The sequence below is a fragment of the Brachypodium distachyon genome, chromosome 4 (genome assembly GCF_000005505.3).
Source record: "Brachypodium distachyon strain Bd21 chromosome 4, Brachypodium_distachyon_v3.0, whole genome shotgun sequence".
Classification (NCBI taxonomy): Eukaryota; Viridiplantae; Streptophyta; class Magnoliopsida; order Poales; family Poaceae; genus Brachypodium; species Brachypodium distachyon.
Genome location: NC_016134.3, coordinates 29,240,411 through 29,259,271, shown reverse-complemented (window position 1 = coordinate 29,259,271; position 18,861 = coordinate 29,240,411). Strand labels below are relative to the sequence as shown.

Genomic DNA, 18,861 nt, shown 5'->3' with positions numbered 1-18,861 from the left:
TAAACTACATGCAATTGACCTTGTTGTGAGCAAAAAAAAATGATTAGAAAAAGCATACATAGAAGGGCAAAAAGAAGTGTACCTGTTCATTTCTGACTCAAGTGGTCATGTAGCTTCCCTTGCCAAACTGTTTAGACAACACAACAAGATCCATTTAACCACCATACTGATATTGGTCTCTGCAATTGCATCTCATAAGACATTGACTTGCGCATCGTGTGCTACATGCAATTGAGTTATGGACAAAACAAATACCGGGGTGCAATTCCAGTATCAAAACCACATGCAGTAACTTACCCCCTAACTAATTGAACAAGGTGCAGGAAATTGCACAAAACAGCCGCGCCTGGTTGAGTAAGAGACTAAACTACACAAAACAAATCAAAATAGAAAAAAAAACACTGGTGTTGAGTACCAGATTGCACAACTAGAGTCGAAAAAATAATTAAGGGACAAAAGTGTGTGATGCAATTCAAGAAGGAGACAGCTGCAATTGCATCTAATTATATGCCAGATTGAACAAATTAAACTACATGCAATTGACCTTGTCGTGACAAAAAAATCAGAGTCGAAAAATTAAGAGACAAAAAGGTACGATGCAATTCAGGAAGGAGACGGCTGCAATCGCAACTGATTTATATACTAGATTGTGCAAATTAAACTACATGCAATTGACCTTGTTGTGACAAAAAATCAGAGTAAAAAAATAAGGGACAAAAAGGTGAAATGCGATTCATGAAGGAGACAGCTGCACTTGCAACTGATTTATATACCTGATTGGGTAAATTAAACTACATGCAATTGACCTTGTTGTGACAAAAAATCAGAGTCAAAAAATAAGGGACAAAAAGGTGAAATGCGATTCATGAAGGAGACAGCTGCACTTGCAACTGATTTATATACCTGATTGGGCAAATTAAACTACATGCAATTGACCTTGTTGTGACAAAAAATCAGAGTCAAAAAATTAAGGGACAAAAAGGTACGATGCAAATTAAGAAGGAAAAACTCATATAACTATCCAAAATCAACACATACGACTTGAGAATTACTGTTGTGCAATTCCAATGTCTCACAGATGCAATTGCAACTCAGATGAAACCCGATTGCGCATAGTACGCTACATACAATTGAGATACATAAAAAGGGTCCGGATTTTGGGTTCATTACGCCTATGATCCACTTGCATTTCATAAAAACATCTGATTGCACACAGTAAGCTACATGCAATTAAAAGAAAAGGATAACAGAAAGGGCAAAAAATATAGCTCATTAAAATCTGGAAAGGTGCACTTTGTATCTAAGATCTAAACACAGAAATCGCGATCACCGGATAAGGGCCAAAGATTAAATGGATAGAAAAATGCACAAAAAGCCTAACACGGCAGGACAAAAAGAAGTGTGCCTATTCATTGCTGATTCAAGTGGGGCTCTAGCTTCCCTTGCCAGGCCTTTTGGACAGCATAACTGCATCCATGTAACCATCATACATATATTGACCCCCATGCATGCCAGATAAAAATGATACAAACTAGCAGGAACGTTAATATGAACAATCAAAAAGGCCGCACAACACCGACCACTCCCATGCCAGCAGCCACCAAATTGAAAAAAAAAACACAACAGGGATGGTAATCACAAAATAAAGCGTTACACAAGCTTTAAAGTCCTAGTGCTTTCATAGCGCCATATCTCTAAGAACAGTGTTCTAACAGAACTAACACAAACCATTAGAGTATTTGGTTTCAAAAACAAACCCATTACATAATAACGTAGATAGCACATGATTTCCATCCATGTGAGGTTGCTGCATAACAAGATGCTCAGAGGTTCTTAACACAGACTACTAGGAGACATTTCCTTGAAGATAAGGAAAGAAGTGTCATTCTTTTCCTTCAGACCAGCATTGACCAGAATTAGAATATGAAATTAATCCTTCATCATCAAAGCCGGCGTCAATATCAGACATGATGCCCTGCAAATCAGACAACTCAGAATTAGAATCTGTATCTTACGATGATAGCTGATATTGTGTTGTGAAAAATATCCTAGAAGCAAACACCAAAAACAGTGAGCAAAGTTCAGCTTAACATGCTTTGAATTTCATACACTAAGGCTAGTCACAAAAGATCAGGAATCGACAAAGAGGAGAACTAACAGTGCTTTGGCAGATATATAGTAAACTGTAGATTAAAAGAAAATTGCATATCACATTTACATATATTAGTAACATTTTACAATGGGTTTTTACAGTTACTTAGCTACCTATTGCATGTTATGTACCTTAGATACTAAAGAATTAAAACACACAATCCAAATTAACAACAAAACGAAATTCATATGATCACCAACAGTACACCTAACATTGCATACAGTGCTGCAAAAAATGGCATCACGGGACGCATCATAACATGAACCATCGAACACAATATCATATACATCGTGAGGATAGGAAAACCCCCTGAGCAAACACAACTCCCCATCCGAGAACAGACCACAACCAAAATGCAAAAACAGCTCTAGTTGGAGGCTAATTTTAGACTCAGCCAATCCAAAAATCACTACAGCAAACAAGGATATGGTTGCGTTGAACATGCCAAACACTAGGTTGTACACATGGCGGGGGGGGGGGGGGGGTAAAGGATGAAAGCTAATGATCTACCCAATGATCTGTTGTGTGTTGTGAAAAATGTCCGAGAAGCAAACACCAAAAACAATGAGCAAATTTCAGCTTAACATGCTTTGAATTTGATACAATAAGGCTAATCACAAAAATCAGAAATCGACAGAGAAGAACTAACAGTGCATTAGCAGATATACAGCAATCCGCTGGTTAAAAAGGAATTGCAAGTCACATTTACAGATATTAGTTACAGGTTTTACAATGGGTTTTTACAGTTACTTAGCTACCTATATATTACCTGTTAGCTAACTTAGCTACTAATGATCACACAATCCAAGTTAACAAAATCAAATTAATATGATTACCAAAGGAGACAAAAAAAAACCAAAGCACATAGTACAGTACCTCTATAATTGCATGACAGTGCTACAAAAAATTGGATCAGGGGAAACATTAACAATGATGGTAAGCAAAACCTTAAGCAAACACCACCTCCCATTAGAGAGAACAGACCACAGCCATTAGTAGACAGTATAGCTAACTTTGTATGACAATACTGCTAACAAAAAATGGCATCAGGGGGCAGATGAACTCATGAAACATCATATATAAAACAGAATTATAAGCACCGTCACCCGACAGAACAAAAATTCAGACGGAAGGAACCCTAGAACAGGGTACAACCACCTACAATCACCTCTAATTGCAAGCTAAATTCAGACTCAAAACACCATGGGACGCACAGTACAAAAAGGGCGCATGGCTGGCTCCACACATCAAAATCCGGCGAGGATAGAATGGGATGACTCACCAAACCACAGCTCACAACACATCCACGAACAAGGCTGGAGACTCCCGTTCCTCTCTTCTCGTAACAAAATCAAATCAGCCCCAAAATCCCTACAGACACGAACTGCAGAGCAATATCAGCAACGAAGCAAAGTAATCTCACACACGGACGAGCAACACTGACCGCCGACGACAGACCAAGCGAAGCTCACCGACCGGGCAGACCAACGCTGGCCGTCGACGAGACCAGATCCAACACACCGCCCGCTCCTTTCACTGTTTCGCACGCAAAAAAGCAGCACGGCGAGGGAGAACGAAAGAGGAACGTGAGCTCGGTTAGAGAGGGAGGGAGACAAAGGTTGTGCTCACCGGACAGGAGCGGCGCGAGCGAAAATCTCCGACGACGACGAGGGAGGTCAGAATCGCCTCTCGCCCCCACCCCCACGTACTCCCCAACCTTTCTTGAGAGAAGAGTTCTGCGAGCAAGCAGAAGAGACGGAGCGGATTTCAAAAAGCGAGGGAGACGAAGGTGGAGCTCACCAGAAAGAGGCGGCGCGAATCTCCCTGCCGGCGACGAAGGAGGTCAAAATCACCTCTCCACCCCACTCCCCAACCTTTCTCTCTGGAGAGTTCACCGAGCAAGCAGAAGCGTAGAGAGGTCAGAGGGAAAAGGCCAAAAAACCAAAAAGAAAGGCACAGCTGGACGCAAATCTCAAACACAGATCGAGCGGCCACGACGTCGCCTGCTTTGACAGAAAAAACCAGGCGCCTGTGTATAGCAAAACGGTATAGATATATATTTTACACCAAAGTGCGATCTTCGAGGATCGAACTTTGGTGGGCTGCTAGCACACCTGGCTGGCTGACCACCCAAGTTATGCTTGGTTCTCAAAGTATTGTTACTTGCTGTGTATTCCCGTGAGAAAAAAGATTATTGGTGTGTATGTGTATTGTGTATTTGTGTACACCAGCCTACCAAGCAGTCCACGGATATATTACATATTCAGTCCAGGGAGTAACAGATGTGCTTGAATGCCTCGACATGTTCATCCCTGGAGCGCCATGAACAGGTCGACTCCTCCCTTGGCATCGCAGGGCGGCAGGGCGGCACGAAGATCATGAGTCCTTCAAAGGGAAGGTCTGGTGGCACGAACGCGCAGGGCGGCCCGAACCCGAAGTCAAGGTCGTGGAAACGGAACCCGAGCCAGCTGTCCACCTCCAAGTCCTGGCAAAGGCAGCATGCCCGCTGTGGACACAAGCTCCTCCTCATTGCCGTCGCCGTCGCCGAAGTCGATGAATGACTGGATGTACTCATGGTCGACGCGCGCCACAGCGTCGCGGATGGCGCCGACCACGGCGGGGTAGCTGGCAGACAGCAGCTCCCTGGCCTGCATCCTGGGGAAGGCCCAGAGCACCATGTTCCCAAAGAAGCCCATGGGCCCGGCAGTTGACCGCGACCCTGACGCGTGTCAAGGACTCCGGCGGCAGGCCCCGTGCCGCCATGACCTTCTTCCAGCCGTGCGCCATGAGGCACTGGAACGTGCTGCAGCGCGCGCCGACGCGGGCCTTGAGGTCGGCGATGAACTGGTCCGGGTAATGCACGAGGAGGGTCTTGATCGTCCTGTCCATGGGGTTGGGGCAGGAGGGGTGTGAGCTGGTGGGGCCCTTGAACTCGATGTTGCGGTGGTCGAACGCCGGCGCCGGAGGGCTCCGTGGGACGGCGGTGGTGGAGCGGTCGACAAACGGCGTCGGTAGGACGGCCGAGTCGGTGCGCACGGCGGCAGTCCACGCGGTGTAGAAGACGCTCATGGACTGGCCGTCGGCGACCTGGTGGTGGCAGGCGGTGCCGATCACTAGCCCGCCGCACGTGTACCTCGTTAGCTGCACCTGGAATAGTGGTTCGTTCGCGCGTTCCTACATCCCAAGCGATAAATAAAGGGTGTGACTATACCTCAGGGCCTGATTTCTAAGAAAAAAAAATTAAATCTTAGTTGACGCATCAAAGCCGTCGAATTAAGATCTCGGTTAATTAATTACCTTGTTGGCATTTGCGTACAGCTCGTTGAAGTGCGCAGACACGTCCTCGTCAGCGAGGTTGCCGGCGGCAGTGGCCACGACGACGCGCACTCCGGCGTCGTTGAGATGGAAGCACTTCTTCCTGTTCTGCTCGTCCACGGCGAACCTCCCCGCGAGGTGTGGGAACCTCGCGACGGTGGCGATGAGGCCATCCTTGAGCGCGTCGTTGGACGGCGCCGCCGGCCCGTTCCAGGCAAACACGGCCGTGACGTACTTGTCGAGGGACGCGCGGTTGAAGACGGTCAGTGACACCTTCTCCCCGCCGCCACGGGCTGACTCCGGTGAGGGCTCCAGCACCGTGGTCCGTGTGATTTCCACCGTCACTACCGCCATTGTTATTTGATTTAGAGCTGTGGTTGGCAAGCTAGCTGGTCTACTCAAGTGTATTTGCTCGATCGATCAGTTCCTTGCATGTGGTGGGATAGGGTTCGTTGGAACGTTGCATGTATGTATAGGACTTTTGTACGTGCCGCCTAATTACGAGTTTGAGCGAGCTGGACTGGAGAATGCTACAGGTATGGTTGGTGTGGTTGATGTTGATAATTCTATTTTATCTATTTCTGATGATGATGTTGTTTTTGATATGACTAGTTCGGGTATTTCTTTGGGTAGAGATGCCAAGGAAATTGCTCATACTATTCATGACATTAAAGATACTGAAATTGATAGGATTGGCTGCTAGTCTTCATACTCTGAGAAAGTAAGAATTAAGTTGAGAAATTCCCAGTTGTGCGTCCAACTGTCTTTTATTAGATTCTGTGGGTCACCTATGTCGGGATTTATCAGACGAGGAGGAGAAAGAAGTCATGTGTGATTCTCTTCCCCCTCGGGCGAGAGGTATATATTGCATTGTTGTGGGGAAAATGCAGACCAAGGTGGGCCGGCGTCCATGTGTTCGTGCCTCAAAATTAGAAAATCAAGTGGTTTCCCGATGAAATGAATTTTTTGGAATAGTACAAGTCTTGGAAACTTGGCTAAGCATGGTTTTTTGGCGGATTTTGCCTGTGAACGTGATCTAGATTTTCTTGCCCTTATGGAGACAGGACGATCACACTTTTCTGTGGGGGTTTCTTAGTCATATTGGTGGCGGTCTGGATTTCGCTTGGCATTGCCTCCTGTCGTAAGGTCAATCCAGGGGAATGTTGTTGGGAATTAACTTGTGCTCACTACAGGTGATAGCTGTTGATGCGAGCGGCTTCTGTGTTAAGTTTAGCCTCAAAGATTGATGGATTTAGATGGGTGCTAGTGGCCGTGTATGGGGGCAGACCAGCCGCAATTTTAGGCAGATTTTCTGACGGAGTTGGTTCATTTTTGTTCTACCTAAACACTCCTGTTGTTGGTGCAGACTGATTTTAATATTATCCGTAGGCAAGAAGTAAAGAGTTCGGATGCATTTCAGGAACGTTGGCCTTTTCTTTATAATGCGATCATTGAAAGTTCGGAGCTTCGTGAAATTGATCTTTCTGGCTGAACAATATTCTTAGGAAAATAGTTTGGCCAATCCAACCTATGAGAAATTAGACCGGGTTTTGATGAGTATGGAGTGGGAGGGGAAGTTTCCGTTGGTTTTGCATGGTGCGTGCTTTCTTGGTTAATAGTGTGTGTAAGTAGAACAAATAGCCTGATTTAGAACAAAGTTCAAATACTTTCTTGGAGTGGGGAGCGAAGTTCCAAGTCGTGCTAACGTTAATAGTGTGTGTAGTATAATGCTCCAAACTAGTTTAGTATACCAACAATTAACTAGCTCGCTGAGCTCAAGGGAGGCTATCTACCCTCTAAATTATACACCTCCGTTCCATAATTCTTGTCGAAATATTACATGTATCTAGACATTTTTTAGGAATAGATATATCCATTTTTGGACAAATTTGAGACAAGAATCATGAAACGCACACAGAGGACCAAGTTTGGCTTAGATGATAAGTTCAGTGGTTAGCCTCAGCCCACAAGATGATTCAGCATAAAATTGACTACTGGCTACTTGTAGTACTCACTCTGGGAAAATGCATGCAGCTGAGCAGATACGTACGGCTTTATCATCAATTGGATTAATTATATGACGTGATCGATATAACAGAGTCACCAATAAAGGCAGGCGCTGGGCATTGTACGAGGGGAATCGGGGAGATAGGCCCTTTATATTGGAATTGTGAAACCATGGAAAACAGCCGTCTAAACTGAAATGGAGGCAGTAAGATACTAGCCATTAGAGGAGATGTTTCTAAATACACATTTAATAAATAAGATACAATCTTTAGGTACCATGCATTGGGAGAGTGGCCTTAGTTAGGTCTCTTGACATGTTATTTTTTTAGACGTTTTGCTAACATGACACACAATTCATGAGCAATTAAACCGTCTCTTATGGTAGTAACTTTCTCTCCACAAAGTTATCAAATAATTGGTACTTTAGATAATGCATTAGGGAGATGATCTCTTATCATTTACGTATTATGGGCTAAGGACATCACCTAAAGAGACGATGCATTGGGAGAGACCTTAATACATCTTAAATGTTTTAATACAAATACCCTAATGCATTTACAGAGACTAAATACTACTCCCTCTGTTTCTAAAATTCTAGTCGTGGTTTTAGTTCAAATTTGAAATAAAATCACGACAAAAATTTAGGAATGGAGAAAATACTTATGATAAAGGACCCACTTTCATTAAGGTTATGCTAGCCTAGTTGCATAACAAGTGGTCGGCTCATGGTGCCAATTAATTAGGCTAGTGAGGAAAGAAGTGAAGTTGATCAAATAATGCTAATTAATCTAGACGTGATTGAATTTTTTTTTCAAAGAGTAAGATAAAGATCGCTTGCTAGGTCCTTGACCTGCAGACGACGAACACCAGAACACGTCCAGAACCATACTAGATACCATGACATGATCAATATGTACCTACCGGACACGGTTGTGTGGTTACCTAACACAAGTACAAGAGGAAAACGAACTACAAACAGGTGTTTTGGTTTCGATGATCCCTGACCTTATCTTCGCAACTTACTGCTCTCTCCGATGCTAAATTATTGTCGTTGTTTTAGTATAAATCACTAAAACAACGAAAAGACTTTAGCATCGGAGTGAGTAGCTATCAGTTAGAATAAATTAAAAAAGTCTAAAATACGGTACATACCCTTTGATACGAGTGGTAAGGTCTTTATTGGTGCACCAACTACTATTTTAGTATACGTTTGGAGAAAATGTGTCATGTCACGGTGGGGCCGGATCGATGACTTTATCTCGTGGCTGACAATTAGCTAGTCTAGTAAAGAAAAAATGTTATCCTCTGTAACATGCGTTAACCTGAGACACGCATACGGCATACCGGCAATTAAGTAGCTCGCGAGATTGGCTGTTATCATCTTGCACTGACCCCCCGGCCCCCGCCCCACACACAACCCATCCACCCAAGTCGTTCCGTGAAATTAACTTTGTGTTAGGTCCGAGTCAGTTCCTCTCTCTCCCGTCCATGCGGTTGTTACCATCTCGCACTTGTTTCCCGGCTTGATCGGTGAAATTAACTTTGCGAGTATAAGTCCTAATAGGATTAGGTGTGCCAGTCCAAGTAAGATTAAGAGTCATGACCAGTTAGGCTCAAGTACAAGTTGGAGTTTGGAGTCCGAACAGTATTAGATGTATGCTGGAGCACCTTACGTGTGTGTATATACAACTTGGAAAAAACACTAGTTTTCCAGCTCTTTTGCTAACTCGCCGGCGGCCTCTGTTCACGTAGAACACGCACGCATACAAGGAGATTATTTTCCAGCCCGTAAGCAATTGCTTAGGCCTGCACCTTAATTACAAGCTTTACCGACTCATACTAGCTAGACACCATTCTCGCAAAAAAAGACTCATCCTAGACACGAGAGTCCTACCCGGCCAGCACATCTCCGCGTGCTCATGTCCTAAAGAAAGTAAAACTCTAACCATAAACACAACTTGTAAACTATCAAGTCTGTATTTTAGAAAAAGTAAACTACTCCCTCCATCACATATCAAGTGCTGAAATATTACATGTATGTAAACGTATTTTAATATAAATACATCAATATTTAAATAATTTTTAGTCACTTGATATGGGACGGAGAGATTACCAAGTTTGGATTATTTCCAACATGCCTCGCTAGGTCAACTCTAAAACTCTAAGCATAAACAACTTGTTAACTACCAAGTTTGGATTATTTCCAACATACCTCGCCGGGTCAACTCCTCTCTCTCCATCTCCCGCCCATGCAATATTATGGGTGTTACTCTCCGGCACTCGTTCCGTGAAATTAACTTTGTGTAAAGTACATGGGATATTGATCTTCGCTGGGTCAACTCCCCTCTCTCTCTCTCTCACCCATGTAATATTATGGTTGTTACCATCTTGCACTTGCCCCCCCCCCTCCGGATTAACTTTGTGTTACGTACGTGGGATGACCTACATACCTCGCCCGGTCTCCTCTCTCTATCCCGCCCATGTAATATTATGGTTGTTACAATCTTGCACTTGACCCTGACTCGTTCGGTGAAATTAACTTCGCGTTACGTACGTGGGATGACCTATGTACCTCGCCGGGTCAACTCTTCTCTATCTCTCCCGCCCATGTAATATTATGGTTGTTACCTTCTTGCACTTGTCCCTGACTCGTTAGGTGAAATTAACTTTGCTTTACGTACGTGGGATGACCTGCATACCTCACCGGGTCAACTCCTCTCTCTCCCGCCCATATAATATTCAGTACTACAAAATACGGTACCCTCTTCAGTGGCCATTTTTAGAAACTGGTCGTTGTTAACCCCCATGAGAGTGGCCGTTCTGAGAAACTGCCACTATTGACCCCCTTCAGTGGCCATTTTCGCAAACCCGCCACTGTAGTTGATCCCCCTTCAGTAGCCGTTTTACGAAATCGCCACTGGTGACCTTGGCCGAAAATCTCAACTATCACCTCACAGTTACCAGAGTACTAGTGGTCGTTTTTAGCTCAAAACCGACACTGGTGATCTCCACCCCCCACCCCCCTTGACTAGAGACCCTAAAAATTGTAAAATTCATAACTGATTCATAGAATTCAGAAAAAAGTAAGTTTTTTTTTTGTAAATTTTTCATTTTTAATGCTTAGCTTGTGGAGCAATAATATCAGTGATTTTTTGGGGGAAATTACTTATTTATTATTTCATTTATTTCATATATGATGATTATCTTCATTCTAAATCTTTTTTCTGAGAAACAACATGTGATAATTGTGTTCCAACATGTTAACAAATGAAAATAAAAACTTCAGCAAAAAGAATCACATTAAATTAAATTAATTAGTTATGATTTTTCAAATTTCAGGTCTCCTGAGGACAGCAGTGGCGGGTCTTGTCTATAGAACCTGTGGGTCACCAGTGGTGGACATTAAATAAATGTGCTAGCTCCATCCAATCCAATGTTCTCTGCCTCCTGTGAAAATAGGCAAGAGAAATAAGTGATGAAATACGTACTTGGAGCTCGGGTTGTTCCTGCGCTTGCGTGCTTGAGAAGAGAATGTTTCTAAATTATATGGGCAAGTGCGGGTTTTGTATAAATGCAAATTGGATATACGTGCTTTTCAAACAGAGAAGAAGCGAGGTGACAACAGGTGGGCGGTTTCGAATAAAATGGAACTACACTATCATGTATATGCTTTTTTTTTCTGGAGTCGGGATTCTATTTTTCTTTCATACTTCTCTTCACAGCAGAATCAGGTTATGTCCGGAAGAGAGCTGAAGGAGTCACTAGTATAAAACAGGCTATCAGTGTCGTGCGAAATTGCCTATCAGTGGCATGCGGGCCGCACACCACAGACTTCTGGCCACTGATAGGTGAGCTATCAGTGGCGGGTGAAATACACGCCACTGATAGGGAGACCTATCAGTGTCGGGTTTCCCTGACCGACACTGATCGGCACTACGGCCCGACAGAGATAGATTCCTGACGAGCCGCGCGACAGGCCCAGATGGTCTATCAGTGGCCGTTGTAGTGTGAGTATGAGTGGCGGTTAGTGCCCGACACTGATAGATTTACGGCACTGAAAAAAATTTGTTTAATTTATTTTATTCCCAGGTTAATATACACAGCAATATACCAGAATTATACACAGAAATATACACAGAAATCACACAGTTCATTCCAGAGCATATATATATATATATATATATATATATATATATATATCAGAACAGCATCCATATGCATAATAAAAACCTTCATGCAACACTACATTGATAAGTTTTAGAGGCAATAAAAGCAAATCATCATATTACATGAATGGATCACAAAGTTTAAGAAGGATATGACCGAAAAACCAGTCCTGCGTAGAAATCGCCCGCATCATCAATCACCTCCCTGTTGATTACCTTGGCCATGTTCCTTTGGATGTTGTAGACAAGCCAACCTGAATCGAGTATATCCTGCATCTCCTCATTCCATTTCTTGTGCAGCTCCTTCAATGATGTCCTCCATGCGGGCTTGAAGTTGGTGATCCAATTCTTGATGTGGTGGACGCAGTAGTAGCCGCAGTACACGGTGACTCGAGGCTGTTGCAGGCAGGGGAACCTATAATTATGTTGGAGCCTAGGCCTGCCAAAGGTAGGAACCCGTCCTTCTTTGCTGAATCCCAAGCCGAATCGATCAGATTTCTGATGGGTCCCCAATGGCGTTGTGGTTCATCTTTGCCTTTTCGGAGTGAATCGAAGTATGTGACCGTGCCCCACGGTACACAAATGATTATTAGGACCCAATATTCCCTGTTTTGAAAAGAAACAAATAGTTATAGGCAAGGATAACAATGTAGTGGATCAACAAATAGATATATGTTATTAAATAAACTTACTTCAAATGGTAGGTTAAAAGGATGAAGTCGCGGTCTTGGTATTTGAGCATTGCTTGCTGAAGGTACAATTGCGACATATCTCTTGAAACATCTTTATGCTCTCCAGGACCGATCATTTGGTAGGAAAATGGTAATGGGTCGAGTACAACTACATCGTGCTTCTTTATCCGCATGGCCTCCCTTATGTAGTACACACACCACAGCCTTAGCAAGCTGTCGTCAAGCTTCTGGTGGTTGAAAAGGTGAAACATATCCATGAAATCCAGTGCGAAGGTGAAGGAACCTTTCTGCATGCCCCCCTCTGCTGGGTTAAAGAAGCCATAGTTCTCTGGCACTAGAACGTTTAGTTGCTGGGCATGTTGTGCAGAACCCCTCGATTGGCTCATATAAAACTCATGAAGTTGTTGCATCTCTCGTGGGAAGCCACAAAGGTTATTGGGCCCTACCATCGATCGTCCAGGGTAGTAAATGAGATATTTGTCCCCCATTCTACTCACGAGATAGGACCCATCATCCAATCTTGACCCATATTGAGGGAAGCGGTCCAAGCTTGAAATATCAGGCCTTGTTTCCCAATTCTCATCGACTTCTGGCACATGCAATGGATCCTTGCCCTTCTCCTCGGTGTCCTTTATACAGCCCTTTCCCCTACTCCCTCTCTTTGTGTTGCCTCGCCTGCTTTTGAAAACTTTCATCTCCTCATCTTTGTAGACTTGGGGGATCTTGCGGCCAAACGCTGACTCTGCGCCCCCCAACAGTGATTCCATCTGAGGTGGAGGGAGGCTTGGTTGCCTAGTGGGTAGGCGTGCTCTCTCATATGGCGGCGACACCTGGGTGTTTTTTGCGCCATCGACGTCAGCAGGACACGAGTTTAATTCAGCGTCTTGGGAATCCGAGGGGTCAACAGGGGACGACATACCTGGGGAGTAGCCAAGAGGCGATGAAGAAGGAGCTCGCTTGTTTGAAAGAACTGGAGACACACCTTTTCTCGCTGATGGAGATGGAGTAGGAGAAGGCATGCTCTGTGTCTCTACCAACCTCTTAGGCCATGCAATGAAGTTGCTCTCGCATGCGTCTAGAGTATCCACGTCTTCCTCTGGAGGATAAGGGACTATGTAGTGAACATGTTGCTCGACGACGGAGTTTACCTGCACCTTCACATGGTCATCAGGCATGACTATTCCATGCAAAAGCGCCAGTGTTTGTCTGGGCATCAAGATGCCGTGTGCGGCCACCTCAACCGTGCCATCCTTGTCCACAAGAATCCGGCAAGGGATGCCATCCTACGCGTAACAATGTAACATTGTGTGAAAGCATGTTGAGAAATGAAAGGAGTGAAGTAGGTAAGGCAAAGATGCTTACCGTGATGTTGTCGCTTGGACCTGGATTAGGTATTGGAACATCGGTAGTGGCAGACCTGGAAGCAACGCTACTGCTCCTCGGCGGACGTTGCAGACCCCGACTGCGCGTGGGGAGACCTTGAAGCAATAGACCCTGAATGCCTTGCACACCGGACTTTTGCAGCACCGCATTAACGTCCAAGCCACTTTCGTGTAAGCCATTGAGTAGCACAGAGAGAGCTTTCACTGCGCCAACTGCTCCGGCCTCCTCCGCCCTTTCGAGTATATCATCGTTGTTGCAACACTTCCTTTTTCGGCACTTGGAATCATCCTTGCCGAAAAATTTCTTCCATGGTGCACCTTCTCCCTCCCAGAGTATACGGCCTGTATGCTCGGGCCTGTTTAAGATATAGGTTAGAGTCGACTCCCACCTCTTGCTATGGACCGAGTCGTTGGAGCCATCTAACATCTCCTTCTCCTTCCTCTGCTCGTGACCAATAGCTCGGACCTGTAATAGACAAAGGTAAAGTGAGTATTGACGGTGTTATAGGAAGCTACACTATAACATGAGCAATTGTAATCATTGCCTTACCCAAACTTCTTGAAGGTCCTCTTGCATATCCTCTTGCCCCGCCCACTGTTCCTTTCTCATATGCATTCGCATGAAATCTTCGGTGCGTTGATGCTTAAGCTTCCCTTTCAAAGGAGGCACCATGCCATCTTTGGCCATCTGGGCGTCCTCCTTGTTCCAAACCTTCTTCTTGCCCTCTTTCCCATGACTTTCGAGATGATGTTGTGCTTCTTCTTCTTGTGCATCTCAATATATTTCTCTTGCCTCGCAATGAAGTCGGGGTCCTTTGCTTCCTTCTTGAAAGATGCCCAATCTTTTGGGGTAATGGAAGGCCATTTTTCCTTAACGTTCTCAATGGGTACATCGAGCCAATGCTTTCTAGCAGTGGATTGCCAGTTACTTATGCCCCTACGCATTACTTGGTTGGCGGCTCTATGAACTTCTTTGACATGCTCGGGCTTAACCTTGAACCTGGCCCAGACATCCGTGAAGCAAAGTTCTTTTGTCATCTTAGGAACGGTGGTCCACTTGTGAACTATACGGCAATTTCAACGGACAATGGCTCCTAGGGTGTTGCTGAAGGTATCAGCTGCCTTCTGAGGACTCAAAGGCCGGCCTCTAGCAGAAATCCTAGTGATGACATAGACATCGTCCTTCAAAATGTGGCTCCCTCGCCTGGTAACCTTCTTTTCCTTACTAGCCAAGGGAGTAGGTTCTACTTCCCCATCGGTGGGTTGCTCGTCGTCACTTGGGTTTGAAGAGCCGACACCACTAATTGATGAGCCCGAAGAAGAATATCCACTTGAATATGTCTCAATCGGACCTTCTTTCGATTCCTGGCTGTGATCTTGCGGAGGTGCTTCTTGAACAACTGGTTCTTCAACCATTGGGGTTGGTCTTCGATGGGTTTGTTTAGTCCTAGCCATTTTGAGTACCTATATCATCAACGTAAACATATATAGTATATGGAAAATTTGGGCATAACTTAGTTGGGAATGAAAAAAATCGGCATGACCTATGCTGTAAAACTAGCAATTTAGACTACGGAAATTTGTACCTGCATTGGAAAGCCCCCACCCTCAGATTTAATTACCCCCTCAGCACAATGCCGGACCCGCATGATGGCAGTCAGTGTCGTGTTTACAGAAAACACGCCATTGATAGATATTCTGCATTTCCTTCAAAAATAGCTTAAAATTCGAATATAGTTCAAATTGAGTTGCTAACACATACATATATGCATGGTTTCCGACAAATACACACATATAGGACATAAAACATAAAGAAATACAATTCTTTAATCATCTTTCCTACTCTTCTTCTTCACCCTCGTTCGGTACGTCAGTTTCTCACGGTGGGTTTTCCTGACGTATGCTCGGATAGTTGCTTTCTTGTTACCGGTACTTTTCCTCACCCGTTTCCTCGTCTCGATCGTGCGTTCCGCCTCTTCGTCATCTGCGGCCGTCGTAGGATCATGGAAACCGTCATAGTCTTCTTGCGAAAAAACTCCGTCGACTCCCACGATGCTTCTCTTCCCCCTCCTTACGACTACACGGCTTTTATTTGACGGATCTTCTATGAAAAATACTTGCTTGCATTGGTTCGCAAATACCCATGGTTCTTGGGTTGCTGGGATTGCTTCGATGTTAACTTGGTCACGAGGGATCTCAAGTGGTAGCATCATGGTTGTGAATCTATGGCCATCAGGTTTCACGTTCGTAGCCCATCTCACACGAAAAAGTGGGATCCTGATGATGGATTTGTCCAGGTCCCAGATCTGCTCAATCACTCCATAGAATGCTTTAGTCTTGGCTTGGCTTGGCTATCAGTTGCAGTTTCGGAAACCAATACTACACCGCTATTTTGATATTGACTTTTACAATCCTGAGATTTTGTGTAGTACGTGTACCCGTTAATAGCGTAGGCTTGCCATGTGGTGACGTTATAAGCTAGTTCCCGCGACAACCTTAGCACCGTCTTTTCATTTTCATCTACCGGCTCCCTCTCAAACCAATACTCCTTTAGCCACTTAGCGAAATGTTTCTTGTGCTCTCTATGGATTCAAATTTGTCCTCTGGTAGAGTTGTTGTTTTGAAGCTCTTGCATGTGCATTTCCTGGTAAGGCCAGACCGCATCAATGTGTTGAAGCACCACCAAATGTGCTCTATTAAAGTCAGCTGCTCTCCTCTTTGAATGTACTTCAATATACTTCTTCCCAAAAAGTCCTTGGCCAGCTAGCTTGCCCTTGTGCCTTGATTCCGGCACGCCTATTGCTTTCTGATCCGCCAGCCAATCTATGCAAAACTCGACGCACTCTTCTACCAGGTAGCCTTGGAGGATGCTACCTTCAGGACGCCCTCGGTAACGAACCTAGCGCTTCAAAACCCCGTTGTATCGTTCGGGCCCATACATCTTGTGCAAAAAAGATGGCCCTAGGCACAATATCTCGTCGACGATATGGACCATTAAATGGACGATGACATCGAAGAATGTCGGAGGGAAGTACTTCTCAAATTCACACAATATATGTACCATCATAGGTTGCAGTAAGAGATAACGCTTCACGGTAATTGACTTTTGCGAGATCGTGTCAAAAAAGGCACAAAGCTTCGTCACTGTCTCTCTTACCCTAGGCTCCATGGCACCCCTAGTTGCAACTGGGAGTAACTGCATGATAATCACATGGCAGTCGTGAGACTTCACACCAACTAGCTTGTGACTCTTCATGTCAATGAGCCGCTTGATGTTGGAGTAGTTCGAAGGGACTTTGATGCCTCGAAAGTACTCGCACACTCTATGCAGCTCGTCCTTGCTCAGATTGTAACAAGCAGGATTAAAACGTGTAGTCACCGTCACGAAACCATTTTTGTCTTCCGGTAACTCTTCTTCTTCTGCCCACAGTTCTTTCTGTATCTTCAAAATTTCCATGTCTTTCCTTGCCTTCGGTCCGTCTTTCGTCTTGTCAGGGATGTTCATCAGCAATCCCAACACGCTGTCACATACATTTTTCTCGACGTGCATCACATCAATGCTGTCATCATCGCAAGTGTGGCCAGTATGGCAGGCCCCAGAATACAGACCTCCTCTTCCACACGGAGGTGTCCGGGCCGTCCTTATCTTTGACATTTTCTGCTTTCCCAGGCCTAACCTCCAGATCCTTGACAATATCGTAGATTTCAAAGCAAGACTTTTCCCTAGGTTTACCCTCGTGCTCTTCCTTTCCGTTGAAGCTCTCCGCATCAAGCCTCCACGGGTCTTTAGAGTGCAACCACCGTCGGTGTCCCATGTACACAATTTTGCGTGATGTGGGCAACATCTCCGATATTGTATTCTCCGCGCACTTTGTACATGCCTTGTACCCTTTTGTGCACTGGCATGATGTATTACCGTTTGCTAGGCAGTCATGCACACAAGTCAGCAACGCTGCTCTAAGGGTGAAGTACTCCTCCCTGCGAGCGTCCCAAACCTTTCTACCTATATTCCAAAGTTCAGCAAGCTCATCCTTCACTAGCTGAAGATAAACATTTAGGTCAGCAACGGGTTGCTTTGGGCCTTGTATGAGCATACAAAGGTGGATGTATTTCTTCTTCATGATTAATCATGGAGGAAGGTTGTACACCAATATGATCACTGGCCATGTGTTGTGTGTGCTGCTCATGTTGCCGAATGGATTGATTCCGTCAGTGCTCAGCCCTAGCCTTAGGTTCCTAGGATCACTGGCGAAATCTGGGAATTCCGCGTCCAAGGTCCTCCATTGAGCCGCATCGGCTGGGTGTTTGAGGATCCTAGCTTCAGTATTGTCTGTACGGTACTCTCCATCTGGATCGTACATCTTCTCACGCGGATCGTGATAGACCAGTCTCACCGCATCCTTCAAGTTCTGAAACCAACGCTCAAACCGACTACCCATCAGAAGATACCAGACGATCTTCGCCAACCGACCTTTCCTCACTTCTTCCTCATCGACTTCGTCGTGATTGCCATCTTTCTTCTTGTATCGTGAAGTACCACATATTGGGCATTTGTCCTTGTTTTTGTGCGGTCTCGTGTATACAATGCAGTCCAGTGGACATGCATGATATATCACAACGTCTAATCCAAGCGGGCAGGTAATCTCCTTCGCCTCGTATGTGCTCTTAGGCAATTTGTTGCCCTCTAAAAAGACTGTAGCAAGGCAACTCAACATCTTCGTGAAGCCCTTGTCAAAAAGCCCAGATATTGCCTTTATCCTAAGAAGTTCAAGTGTCACTTCTAGGACATTATTGTTGATGCCGGCATTGTCATACACTGATGTGTTTGCGTCCTCGACTAGTTTCTGGAACTTCTTCTCATCTGTGGCATTGTCGGGGTCCTTCAATTGATTCTCTAAGTGCACGTCATCTAGCATTTCCCCCATCCGACCACGCAGAGCTTCATCGGCCGGTGTTTCTTCATCCATGGCATCGTCCCACGATATTCTTCACCACTTTGGTCGAACTCTATTTGTTCTTCTTCAAAGCCACTACCCACTTCTACTGCAACCTCCCCGTGCGAAGTCCAGCAAAAATAACCTTCTACGAATCCATTTGCCATTACGTGCATCTCAACATCCACTGGCAGGTGCATCACTGTGTTACGA

At 44.9% G+C, this 18,861-nt stretch overlaps 1 long non-coding RNA gene and 1 pseudogene across 6 annotated transcripts; both read right to left on the bottom strand.

Moving 5' to 3' along the window:
* Positions 1–1,605: 1,605 nt before the first annotated feature.
* LOC104584631 lies at positions 1,606–4,086 on the bottom strand. 6 transcript variants are annotated; one of them, XR_732448.3, is made up of 4 exons: positions 3,782–4,086; positions 3,597–3,688; positions 3,435–3,536; positions 1,606–1,975 (listed from the first exon to the last, which is right to left on the bottom strand). It is a non-coding gene; the product is annotated as an uncharacterized LOC104584631 (long non-coding RNA). The 6 variants fall into 6 exon arrangements; XR_002960566.1 differs by having other exon boundaries at positions 3,611–3,688; XR_732449.3 differs by having other exon boundaries at positions 3,625–3,688; positions 3,782–4,084.
* A 329-nt stretch (positions 4,087–4,415) lies between these two features.
* LOC100841074 lies at positions 4,416–5,949 on the bottom strand (annotated as a pseudogene).
* Between the last annotated feature and the right edge of the window lie 12,912 nt (positions 5,950–18,861).